General features: G+C 35.4%; 1 pseudogene; it reads right to left on the reverse strand.

Moving 5' to 3' along the window:
- Positions 1-910: 910 nt before the first annotated feature.
- Positions 911-2,560, reverse strand: LOC120201783 (annotated as a pseudogene).
- Between the last annotated feature and the right edge of the window lie 10,683 nt (positions 2,561-13,243).

A 13,243-nucleotide genomic window follows, 5' to 3' on the forward strand; every position in this document is an offset into this window, starting at 1 on the left:
GGTATAGCGCGGACCAGAGTCCGCGCTAAATATAATTCATACCCAGATATAGCGCTGAGCAGGGGCAGCGCTATACCCTTACGTGGCGTATAGCGCGGATCAGGGTTACGCTATACCTACGTGTAAGCCATGTCAGCGTATAGCGCAGTACATGAGGTGCGCTATACCCCACGTGGTGCCAAATCAGCATATAGCGCGGGCAGAGAGCGCACTTTACTGCTACGGGTGTTAGATCGGAAAATATAATCTGACCGGTGTTAGATCGATAAATATACCGATCATCGGTGATTTTTCAGGAAAAACACCAATAATTTGACATTTACTATGAACATATTTATAATACAATAATACATATACAAAATAAAACCGTTATATTAAATAAGTAGAAAAATATAGGTTTTCGATTATAGAGAATTGTTTATTGAGTCTCCGACTATTAAAAGTTACAAAATGATTACTCAATTATTTATATATTACAAACTCATCATTTTCTATTAAAAAATTATGGTCGTCTCAACTGGACGTTAACTTGCTGACTGATATGATAAAATTATATTTTAATGATATCTATTGGCGTCGTCATTGCTTTCAAGTACTAGCTCGACGATGTAATGTTTCGAGCAGTAGTTCGACTACATAATGTAAATTGAGAGCCGATCCACAAAATATAACTCAAACGATCATGATATCAGCTTTTATTATATTCTAGTCAATAGATTAATATCCAACTCAAACAACTATAAATTCTTTGTTAAAGTAACACCTTAAATTATTTTTATATTCATATAAATCAATGTTATGCATATTCTAAGTCATAAAGGAACTTTTATTAGTAAGTTGATTTTTTTTTTAGAAAAGTACAAATACAAATTGAAAAACAAGCCTCTAAAAGCACCCAAATCCTCTTTTATAGATTTGTCTTAGAAGGGCCACACACTTTTCTTAGATTCGGGCAAAACTTGGAGGGATGCTTTGTTCGTGCTTGAAGAAATTTTCTGGGTCAATCATCATCTTCACATGGACTAATTTATCAAAATTATTCTTAAAATATTTGCGACCCCAAACACTTGCTGTACCATAACTTGTGTCTTGGTCGTTGGTTCCAATGTCATTATCTCTGTAACCAACGTATGCTTCACGTGGAGATTTCGAAGCAAATTCCCCCATGAAACTGTAAAAATTTCTGATCCAGTTCATGTACCTTTGTGATTTCACGTTCTCTTCTCCATTCCATCCCACTGTGTAAGCAATATGGAATAAGTTCCCTTTTCTATGTGGAAATGGCGTTGAAGATTCTGGAACTTCATCCATTTTCCCTCCATAAGCAACGAAAGCCATCACTGCTGTTTCTGCATCTTCTTCCAAAAGCTTTGACCAAATCTTTTTTAAACCAGACTCTGGAATAGGGTTTTTGGCATAATCTAGTTTCGTTTTGGATGATGGACCAATGAGAGGTGATTTATAACTCCTGTTCAGCAGAACTTCAATGGATTCGTTTCGGATTTGCCCGATAAAAAGAAGTGATTCTACCCAACTCATTTCAATGCAGTCTTCCTTCTTCAACCCCAGTTCTGGGAATCGAGCTTTCATCAATGGAATCAGTTCATTAGGTTTTCCGAGAAAAGAAGAACTGAAGGAAGCTAGAATAGTTTGTTTGCCGTTTTGGTTCACCTTTCTCATTGAAACAACTGAGAATACATCACCGGGAAGCTTGGGGGCTACGTATTGCCATTGATGAACAAGTTCGGTCAAGTTTTGTTCCAGTGTTTTTCTGATGTTGTAAACCGTCACTGTTTCCGGAACCGAAACGAGCATTAGTTTCCATGAAAGTACGACTCCAAAGCTTCCACCTCCACCGCCTCGAATCGCCCAAAACAGATCTTCTCCCATCGATTTTCTGTTGAGAATCCTTCCCTTAACATCGATTATCACAGCATCGATTACGTTATCGTCTGCAATTCCATATTTCCGAAGCAATGAACCGTATCCTCCTCCACTTAAGTACCCACCAATCCCCACTGTGTGACAAATACCAGCAGGAAAGGCGAGGGTTCTACTCATTTTAGCAAGTTCATAGTAAAATTCACCTTGAATCGCACCGGACTGAACCCATGCAACCTTTTTTTCCACATCGATGTCAACTGATCGCAAATTAAACATGTCGAGAATAATAAATGGGACTTGGAGACATACGAAAGGCCTTCGAAATCATGGCCGCCGCTTCGGATTCGAATCTGGAAGCCATGGATTCTAGAACAATGGATTGTTGCTTGAATATGAGAAGTTGTCAATGGTGCTACAATGACCAGAGGTTTTGGGGTTGTTGGAGTTGAGAACCTGAGGTTTTGAATGGTAGAGTTCAACACAGACGAATAAGAAGCATTATTGTGGGTGTAAATCACCTTGGAGATTGAAACTGTGTCTTTGGGATGAAATGAATGAAGGCAATCCAGAAAATCATTCACATGTGAATTTGCTGAATTTGGCCATGGAAATGAGATTAGAACAATTAAAAGAAATAGGGACATTGAAAAGCAACGAGAAGCCTTCATTTCTTGAAAAACAAAGGAAGAAAATGATTTTATGCAAATGTCATTTCAAGATTTCACTTTATTTATAGGCAAGGATAGCCCTAGTTTTTGTTATTAAAACAAATACATAGCTAAATCTTGAATTAGAGCTATTAATTTTAGTTTATTTTGATTTTATTTTTTTCATTTTCTATATTTAATTATACTTATTAACTTCTCTTTTGAATTGGAATATCACTTTATAGGAAAAGAGAAGAGTGATCTTTGCCTATGATAATTTTCAGGATAAACTACATATTTAGTCATTCACATATTATTATTATGGCTTTGTTTTAGTTATTTAACTATTTTTTTAAAAAAAATACATCTAACGTTACATTTTTATTATGTTTTGTTCATCTATCGTTAAAAAATAAATAGAACTATTAATGTGGTAGATTTTATATTTTTTCAATGATAATATTACAATACATTATGGTGACAACTTAGCATTACCGTTAATTTTTTAACGATGGGTTATCAAAATCGAACCAAAACATAACATTAGACATGATTTTAAACAAAAATAATTAAATGACTAAAATAAAACCATAAGAAGTAAGTGAGTGGCTAAATAAGTAGTTTACCCTTTATTTTAATGTTCTTGCGATTTTTTTTATTGGGCAGACAAGCAAGTTACAGCTTGCTTGGGTAAAATTAGCCTAGTAAGGTATATGAATTTTTTTATTTAGTCCATTAGGGTAAGTCAAAATTTATTTTGGGATCTATGGTTTTTTCTACAGGGACATAGAACTTGTTACGCCAGGGTGATGAGTTTTAATAAAAAAATATTTTTTTATTCTAACATTTTACCTCAACGTGATAGATTTTAATAAAAAATTATATTTTATTCGAACTCATCATCTCGACGTGACGAGTTCGAATAAAAAAATATTTTTTTATTGGAATTCGTCATCTCAACATGACGAGTTCCAATAACACTGTAAAAAATATCATAGATCCCAAAATAAATTTTAACTTGTTCTAATAGGCTAAATAAAAAATTCGTTATCTTTTTTGGGCTAAATCAGCAGCTTGCTTACGACTTTGAACATTCTAAGGTAGTTGATTTTTGCTGAATAAATTGGCTGATGATTTGGACTTTACGTGAAGCAATCACTACAGCATAATTGTTCAATAGGGGCATTCTTTTTAGTTTTATAGATGTGTTTTTAAGCATCATAAAAAAGCTTTTCGACATAAAAGAAACGTCGGAAAAAATACCGTTAAAACGAACGTTGCAAACATTTGAAACGTCGTGATATTTATAATATTAGCGACGTTTACTCTGTAAATGCCGCGACAAATGTCGCTACAAACATGTTTTGTTGTAGTGAATGTTGAAAGTTGGAAATTATATTTGATTGGAATTCTTTCTTTCATCGAATTGATAATGAAATTTGAAGATTCTCACTTGTTAAGGATTAGTTTAAATTAGGTCATTTTTAAAATAAAAAATTGGACAATCTATTTTATTCTCGTTAGATTTTATTTTTATTTTTTTTACTTTGTTTTGATGAAATAGTTTTGTTTTATAGTTTTTCTTATATTATTTGATAAAAAATTTATTTTTTTTCACATGTATATTTTTAAAAGAATTAATTTTAAGTATATATAGAAGTACTAATTAAATTTTTAAAAAAATTGGATAATCTATTTTATTCTCACATGTATATTTTAATAAAAGTTTTATAGTTTAGCCAAAAAATTAATCAGATGAGTATCGATAAATTAAAACCTAACTCTTTACTTATAAAATACATGTTTGGAGTACCAATATTTACCCATTGGAAATTTTGAATAGCGATTCTCGAGTTTGAGTATAGCTATTCAAGTATTTGAAAAAAATATGTTCAAAGTAAACACTTTCTTTTGGTATTAGTATTGTTCTTATATTGCTAATCGTGTATCAATACTTACAAGTATACAACAACTATATTTTTCGTATTAAATGTAGAGAGTATGCAGGGGCGGAGGCCCCGACCCTAGAAAATTATTTTATATTCGATGGATTTTGATCTAATAGTATTTTGGTTAATGTAAAATTAAGTTTAAATTAAGAAATATAAGAATTTGTTAGATATTTATTCAAGTAGGGCAAACTAAAGAATGATAATTCAATACCAACAACCAGTTAGTATAGCGGATGAGGCACTAGATCCCTTAAGAAAGGTCAGGGATTCGAATCTCAGCGATTGCAAATGGAGTAAATTGGGTTGGGAGGGTCGCCATCGCCTCTACAGTAACTGATCCAAATTAGTCGACTAATAGATTAAAAATTGGTGGTTATATAAGAAAAGGAATGATAATTCAATGTTATCAATTTTTTGGTCTAATAACAAGTTAGGTCATTATAAGTTTAATTATTAGATAAATTAGACATTATTTTCTAAATTGTAAGTTTAAAACCTAGTAAGTCATTGTATTTTTCTTAAAAAATTTAATATTTCAACCCCTGACTATATTTAATCCTGGCTCCGTCCCCGAGAGTATGAGTATTTATTGGACAAGTCAATCGCAAGTTATGTAGTACTCGACTTGTGCTCTTTAAAAATTGTGTTGCTCGACTCATTGCCTGTTAAGTTCATTGAAATTTTACTTGATTTGCGTTCATTAGAAAAATTTGTTGCTCGTTTAACTCACTAGATTTTGTCTTATTTTTTAACTATAGATAAAATATACTAATATTATATAGAGCTTAAGATAAACATAAATTAACAAATTTAACCAGAAAATTATCAAAAAGTGTATGAAGCAATTTTGAAAACCTAAATTCTAAAGTAACAATCCACAAATACACCAAACTAGTAAATTAATATATTAGTAATAATTATTAATTTACCATCTTTCTTATTATCTAGTAGTAAATTAGTAAATATCATTTAAACTTTCTTTTTTTAATGAAATAATTTTTAAGGTAACTACTAAAAAATTATTAAAAAATTAATGAATTGCTTGTGAACTTATAGAGTCAAGTTAGAAATTGTTCAGTTCAACTCTTTAAGATTTTGAGCCGTGTTCAAGTAGAGTCAACTTAAATTAAACATTAATCAAATTTTAACTGAATCAAATTCGAACAATTCAAGAACTACTCAACTCATTTAGCACACCTAGTAGAGCATCTATACTCGTTATATTAGCGTCTATACTCAAGGCATCATATGACTAATTAATGCATTAATTAAAGTTTCCAACGGCTCTTAAGTCCCTCTTACCTACTCAATTCATCATGAAGCAATTTACCTTAGTGATTAAAGGAATCGATGTTGAGTTCGAGCACCAATAACTGTAACAGGGTGATTGAGAGTTCATTGTAACCACCTTAGTGTTGCAGAAGACGGCTATTGGATAGAGCAAAAATACAACTGATAATTTGAGAAAATAAAAATTGAAGATAAAAGAGACACAAAATTTACGTGGAAAACCCCTAAATAATATAGGGAAAAAACCACGGGCAACGGTAGAAGAATTTCACTATGAGAAAAATAGGAATTACAACCTCTCTCGATCTACCAAGGAGAAAACAATGATAATTCTCTCTTGATAAAAAGGAGAAAACAACTCTCAAGAAACTCTCTAAATTCTCTCTAGTATTGGAAGAAAGCTAGAATGCTTTGGGATGATTTTGAAGCTAAATGAGCTAGGGTATTTATAGTTGAAGCTTAAGGACTAGTTTGTAAATACCCTAAATTACAATGACTAGAATTAGATTTTACCATTTTAAAAGTCATCACATCATGCTGCCAATTGCTCCAATTTTCCAACCAAATTTAGGTGGAATTATTTTGTTTGTTTTTTTCAAACTTTCCACCGAAAGTTTGGTGGCAGCAGCTAATTTGGACTTTCCAAATTTGTATTTCAACAATCTCCCACTTGAAGATTTGATTGGAACAATCATATCTTCACACCATTCTTTCTACCTTGTACATGTTGCTTACGTTTCTGACAGGCCACAGAGGATCGACACCAGGTAAATTTATCAGCATTGATTGCCTTCGTCATGAAATCTGTTATGTTGTCTTTGGTATGGATCTTCTGCATATCTACCGTCCTTCTTCTACCTTTTCACGAATGAAATGGTATTGAACTCGTATGTGCTTTGTCCTTGAATGAAATGCTGGATTCCTTGCTAAATGCAAGGCACTTTAACTGTCACAAAACAGAGAGACATACTATTGATTGTGCCCAAGCTCCTCCAATAACATTTCAACCAAATTGTTTCTTTACTGGCTTGTGTAGCTGCTACATATTCTGCCTCTGTTGTGGATGTAGCCACAATTGACTGCAATTTTGAAACCCAGCTTACAGCTCCACCAGCAACTTTGAACACATATCCTGTAGTAGATTTGCTTTTATCTAAATCCCCTGCATAGTCAGAATCTATATACCCATTGATTAGTAAGTTTGATCCTCCGTAACATAATGCAATATTTGAGGTCTCTTTGATGTATCTCAGGATCCTCTTTACTGTATTCCAATGCTCTTTGCCTGGATTCGCCATGTACCAACTAACCACTCTCACTGCTTGTGCAATGTCTGTCTTGTGCATATCATAGCGAACATTAAACTTCCCACTGCTGATGCATACGGTACTCGAGACATCTTCATCCTCTCTTCTTCACTGCTAGGACTCATACTGGAGGATAATTTGAAGTTAATATGAAGAGGGGTAGAAATTGACTTACAATCTTGCATGTTGAATCGTGACAAGATTTTCTTCAAGTAATTCTTTTGTGAAAGCCAAATCTTCCTATTACTTCTGTCTCGGTGAATTTGCATCCCTAGTATCTTGTTTGCTAATCCCAAGTCCTTCATTTCAAATTCCCTAGCCAGTTGTGCCTTCAATTCTTCAATATGATCTTTGTTGGGTCCTGCAACCAACATGTCATCCACATACAACAACAAAATAACAAAATCGTTATCACCAGACCTCTTGAAATAAGCACAAGGGTCTGCATTAAGTCTGTTGTATCCAAGGCACATAATGAAAGAATCAAATCTCTTATATCAACACCTCTGCGCCTGCTTTAGACCGTACAAAGATTTGTTCAACCTGCAAACCAAGTTCTTCTTTTCTTTTCTTCAAAACCTTCAGGCTGGAGCATATAAATTTCTTCTTAAAGATTTCCATGAAGAAAAGCTGTTTTAACATCTAGCTGCTCTAGATGTAGTCCACTGTAGCACACATTGCCAAAATTACTCGAATTGTTGTTAGTCGAACCACAGGAGAAAATATTTCATTGAAATCAATACCTCTTTTTGAGCATATCCTTTGACCACCAGTTGCACGATTACTCTCAACTTGATCGCCACCATTTCGCTTGATTTTGAAGACCCATTTGTTACCAATTGGCTTCCTTCCTTATGGTAGTGGCACAAGGTCTCATGTATTATTTTTATGAAGGGCTTCAATTTCTTCTTGCATCGCCATCATCCACAGTGAAGCATCTGAGTTGTTTATTGTCTCCTGGTATGTTGATGTCTCACCGTCCTCTGTTAAAAGGCAGTATGCAATATTACCTTCTATAACATAATCTGAGTGCCAATTGGGACGTCTCTCACACGATCTGATTGATGAGTTGTTGGTGCTTCAGAACTCTCTAGTTCTTGTTCATCATGTGTTGGTTCTGCTTCAGAAGAATCTCCTGTTCAAACTCTTTTTCCACATGTATCTGAGTAGTCTCTGACTTTTCAGCGCTATCATCGTCTTCTTTTCTTTGTAGTTTATCTTATACAAAGATAACATCTCTACTGATGATCACTTTGCGGGCAGTGGATCCCACAATACCCCTTTACTCCATCAGCATACCCCAAGAATTTGTATTTCCTGGATTTTGGATCCACTTTGAAATTTCTTGGGAGTTGTACATCACGTACACTATACTTCCAAATACATGGAGGTTTGAATAATCAGCTGGTTTTCCAGTCCACATCTCCATTGGTGTCTTCAGCTCTATTGCAGTTGATAGAGCTCGATTCACCAAATAACAGGCGTATTGACTGTTTCTGCCCAAAATTTTTCTAGGCTGCATTTCTCAACATTGCTCTTGTTCTTTCTAACAAGGTTATGTTCATCGCGTACCACTCCATTTTTTGAGGAGTGTTCGCCACTGTGAACTGTCTTTTGATGCTTCTTTCCTGCAAAAGTCATCAAATTATTCGCTTGTGTATTCTCCTCCATTATCTGTTCTGAAACACTTGATCTTATTTCCAGAATCAAGTTTCCATCGCGCTTGAAGTTTTTGAAAGTTGAAAACACGTCTGACTTCTTCTTAATAGGGTGCACCCAACATCTCTGGAGTAGTCATCATAAATGAGACAAAGTATTTTGCTCCACCGAGGGATGTTACTGGTGCTTGCCATACGTCAGAGTGAACCAATTCTAAACACTTTTGCCTCTAGAATTTGATGTGTTGAATTTCAACCGGTGCTGCTTACTGTTATGCAATGCTCACACAAAGTAAGTGATATCTCTGCTCCCATTCACGTTCTGACATGTGTCCAAGTTTCTTATGCCAGCATTGCAGAATCTGAACTACATGAGCAACAGAGGCTTCTGCTTCTATAATATCTCATTCAGCATGTACAAGTTTGCAGCTATCTTTCACCTTTCAGCACCATAAGCGCTCCACGGAACACCTTCATGATTCCTTTCCGTGTTTCAATCTTGCTAGAATTATTATCCAACAATCCGTAGGATAATAAATTTTTCTTCAGACCTTTCACGTGCCGTACATCTCGAACAACTTAATTGTTCATCATACATCTTCAATTTGATGGTTCCCACGCCAACGATCTAAGGCATGATCATTGCAATATACACAGATCCTCCTGAGACAGGTCATAATGATAGAACATTCTTCTTGAGGTCATGTGATATGTTGCTCCTGAATCAATGAGCCATATATCTGCAAATCTTTTCTTTCCACGGTGGTTGACGCTTCACAGCATAGAGCATCTCCATCATCTGAAGTGTTGCGTATTGCCTTGTGGATTGGAGTTTTTATTTAGACTCCAACAATCCTTTTCAAATAACCATTCTTTCATAGTTGTAACACTTTAAATTCTTCTTGCTCCTCGACTTCGATCTACCATATTGTGACTGTGCTTTGGCCACGTTCTGTTGATCTCCCTCTCATCGTTGTCATTGTCAATGCTTCTGCTTGTTGTAGATTACTTGTCTGTCTTCCTTGTTCTTGAGCGATTTTCTTCTTGTAGAACAGCAACTGCAACATCATCGAAGACTAGACTGGTGACATTACTATTGTCAAGTTGATGATGAGTGATCATACGAATCTGGTAGACTTTGAAGTATAGAAGTTCAGCGTTCTTGTTCTCCTATTTATAGCTTAAGGATGTAAGCTGAGAAATAAAGTGTTCAGTGTATTTAAGTGCTCGTCACTGAAGTAGATTCTAGCATACGGAGAGTGTACAATTTTCTCTTAAGGAAAATTTTATTGTGCAACAATGTGGCCTCGTACAATTTGGTAACATGATCCCATATCTCCTTAGCTGTCTTCTTTTCCTGATGCTTGACAATACTTCATCTGCTAATGCTAGATGAAAGTTTGTCATAGCATTCCCGTCCATTTCGATCCATTTGTTGTCATCTGTGAAATCCACTGGCCTTTCACTGATAGCTGCTAGACAATCGTCTTTCCTCAGGATAGCCTTCATCTTCAATTTCCACAATGAGAAATTTCTCCCCATTGAATTTTTCAATATCAAATTTCATTGCCATACCTTTTTACGGATAGCTCCCACTATTTCACTATCGTGAATAGTTCTCTGGAACCTTCAAAGAATGGGTAATAACTTCTTATTTTCTTATATTGGAGGATACACCTTTTGGTGGCAAACATACACTCGGATACAACGACGGCGACTATTGGAGCAAAAATGCAACTGATAATTGAGAAAATAAAAATGAAGATAAAAGAGACACAAATTACGTGGAAAACCCTAAATAATATAGGGTAAAAACCACAACGGTAGAAGAATTTCACTATGAGAAAAATAGGAATACAACCTCTCTCGATTACCAAGGGGGAAAACAATGATAATCTCTTGATAAAGGAGAAAACAACTCAAGAAACTCTCTAAATTCTCTCTAGTATTGGAAGAAAGCTAGAATGCTTGGGATGATTTTGAAGCTAAATGAGCTAGGATTTATAGTTGAAGCTTAAGGACTAGTTTGTAAATACCCTAAATTACAATGACTAAAAGATTTTACCATTTCAAAAGTCATCAAAATCATGCTGCCAATTGCTCCAATTGCTCAATTTCCAACCAAATTTAGGTGGATATTTTGTTTTTTTTTCAAACTTTCCACCGAAAGTTTAGGCAGCAGCTAATTTGAACTTTCCAAATTTGTATTTCAACACTTAGTTTAATAAAAAAAAAAGCTATAAATCAATTAAAGAATACAAATAAAAGCTCTAGAATAAACTTCAACAACAAGAAACGAGAAACCAAGGCATTTCAAGTGAAAAAAAGCAAGCAAATCTCTTTGTACATTATTTTCTCTGTTTCTTTACTTCAAAAACCTTATGGGCCTTGTGATATTATTCATTCAAATGCTTTTATAGTATTATTAGTGTTCGATTTGTATATGCATTATTTTAAGTCGTTGACTTAAAAGATAGAGTTTGTAAGATAATATCTATCCTTAAAAGAATCAATCAAGGTGAATTGGAAATCTTAGTCGATGAGATAAGGTAATGGAGTAGAAAAGTTGAGGGTAAATTACTCTAAAATTCTTTGCCCCATTGCTTAATATTTTTCTTGTGAAAAAAGACTTTTATATAGAAAACTGCATTAGGTTTCTACAATTTTAATATCTTATAGTAAGGCCTTTAATTCCTGCAGGGGTTGATATACGTTGGCGTTTCCACAGTTCCCTTCTTAGCCATCTTGGCCAGTTGATCAGCCCGTTTATTCGTTTCACGTGGTACATGCTTCACTGTAAATCTCCATTCTCTACTCAAGATGTCGAAATTAAATGTGGACCAGTAATGAGTTGAAGCCCTATGCTTCTTCCTTGTTGAACTCGTTTAACAATCTCAGGGTATCAACTTCTGCTATAATTTACTTGCCACCTGAGTTCCAGACATGGATGAGGCCTGTGGAGTCCCATAGCTTCGCTTCTGCACTCGAGCAGATTCCGAGTGATTTTGAGAACCCTACCAGCCATGACCATCGTGTGACCGAAGGGCTCCGCCGCAGGCCGCAAAGCCATTCGTCTTCCTGTGCTCTATCCGTGTTAAGTTTGTCCCATGTGGTGGAGCCGTCAATCGAGTGTCCACTTTTTGAGCCCGTGTTTCCCCGCTCCTGTCTCTCCAAACAGATTGTTGCACCCGGATTATCCCCCAATAACCTCTCACTTCAAGTATTGTTTCATGCCCTAAATTTCAGGTCAAAGACATAGTTATTGCGATTAACCATATTAACCGCAGGATTGCTCCGAACAACGTTACCTTTTTGTCCACAAAATATATAGGGGTCATCGATATTAAGTTTTATCCAGTCTGTTATGCTGCCTGACATGAACTCATCCATCTGTCCCTTTTCACCAGACCTTTCCATGTTTCCAGTGCTGGTGGGCATTTCCTTACAGGTGATCAATCATTTCCACCGGAGCGTCGCAAACCACACAACTGGTCAGAGTAGTCAGATGCTCCTAGCTCGTTCTTCATTAGTAAGAATCCTACCTCGAGCCACCAAACCACATGAACATTTTGATCCTTTGTGGTCCCTTATACTTGGAAATTAACCTCCACACTTTATCTGTACTGTTGGTGGTCTATCCTCACAGAGTCATACGTATTTTCACCTAGAATTCCTATCACTACTCCATTTCTAGCCAACGGTGTCATTTGCACTATTGAGGGAACAATGGTGGCTGCTACCGCAGCAGCACATGTGTTGGCAAAGCAGTAACCCTCTAGCTCAGCCCAGTTTCACTTACCCCGCTCATTGACCATTGAAGCCACCGTCGCCTTCGATATTGTTGCTCCGATTCTGGTCTAACGACCTTTTACACAAGGGATCTATATCGCTAAGCCAAGCGTCTCCAAAAATCAACTTCTTGTCATCCCCGATGTTGCACTATAGACTTTTGTAACGTCTTTCAAACCATGCATTCATTTCCAAATACGAGATCCCTTATGCGGCAGTAATGTGGCCGGAGTATCATCCATGATTTTATATTTGGTTCGAATAACTGAAACCACAGTTCGATCCTTTTTGGTTATAAAGTTGAAACCTACCTTCATTAGGATGCATATTCGTTCCCTTTTGAGTAAACAAATAGTACCAAGCTTGGTATCGTTGCTATGAATTATATCAAAGACAGAAGTATCACATCGAGGGTTCATGAGGACTCATAAAAAGCGAACAAAAATCATCATGATAGGGAATGTGTAACATTCAATACTCTATTAGGATGGTCCCACCCTAATATCTAATGCCATATTAATCGTATAATTAAATGACCAAGTACAGATTCACATTTTAAGTTTTCTTAATTAGCATGGTTAAAACAAAATTTCATTCAATCATAACATACACACACAAGATATGACATAATCAATCGTGGGCAAACAAGGGACGCACATAATTCTAAGAAAAACAATCATGCATAGGAATATTATGTCTTTTTTCATCACAAGATA

Source organism: Hibiscus syriacus, unplaced genomic scaffold (genome assembly GCF_006381635.1).
Source record: "Hibiscus syriacus cultivar Baekdansim isolate YM2019G1 unplaced genomic scaffold, ASM638163v2 tig00008013_pilon, whole genome shotgun sequence".
NCBI lineage: Eukaryota > Viridiplantae > Streptophyta > Magnoliopsida > Malvales > Malvaceae > Hibiscus > Hibiscus syriacus.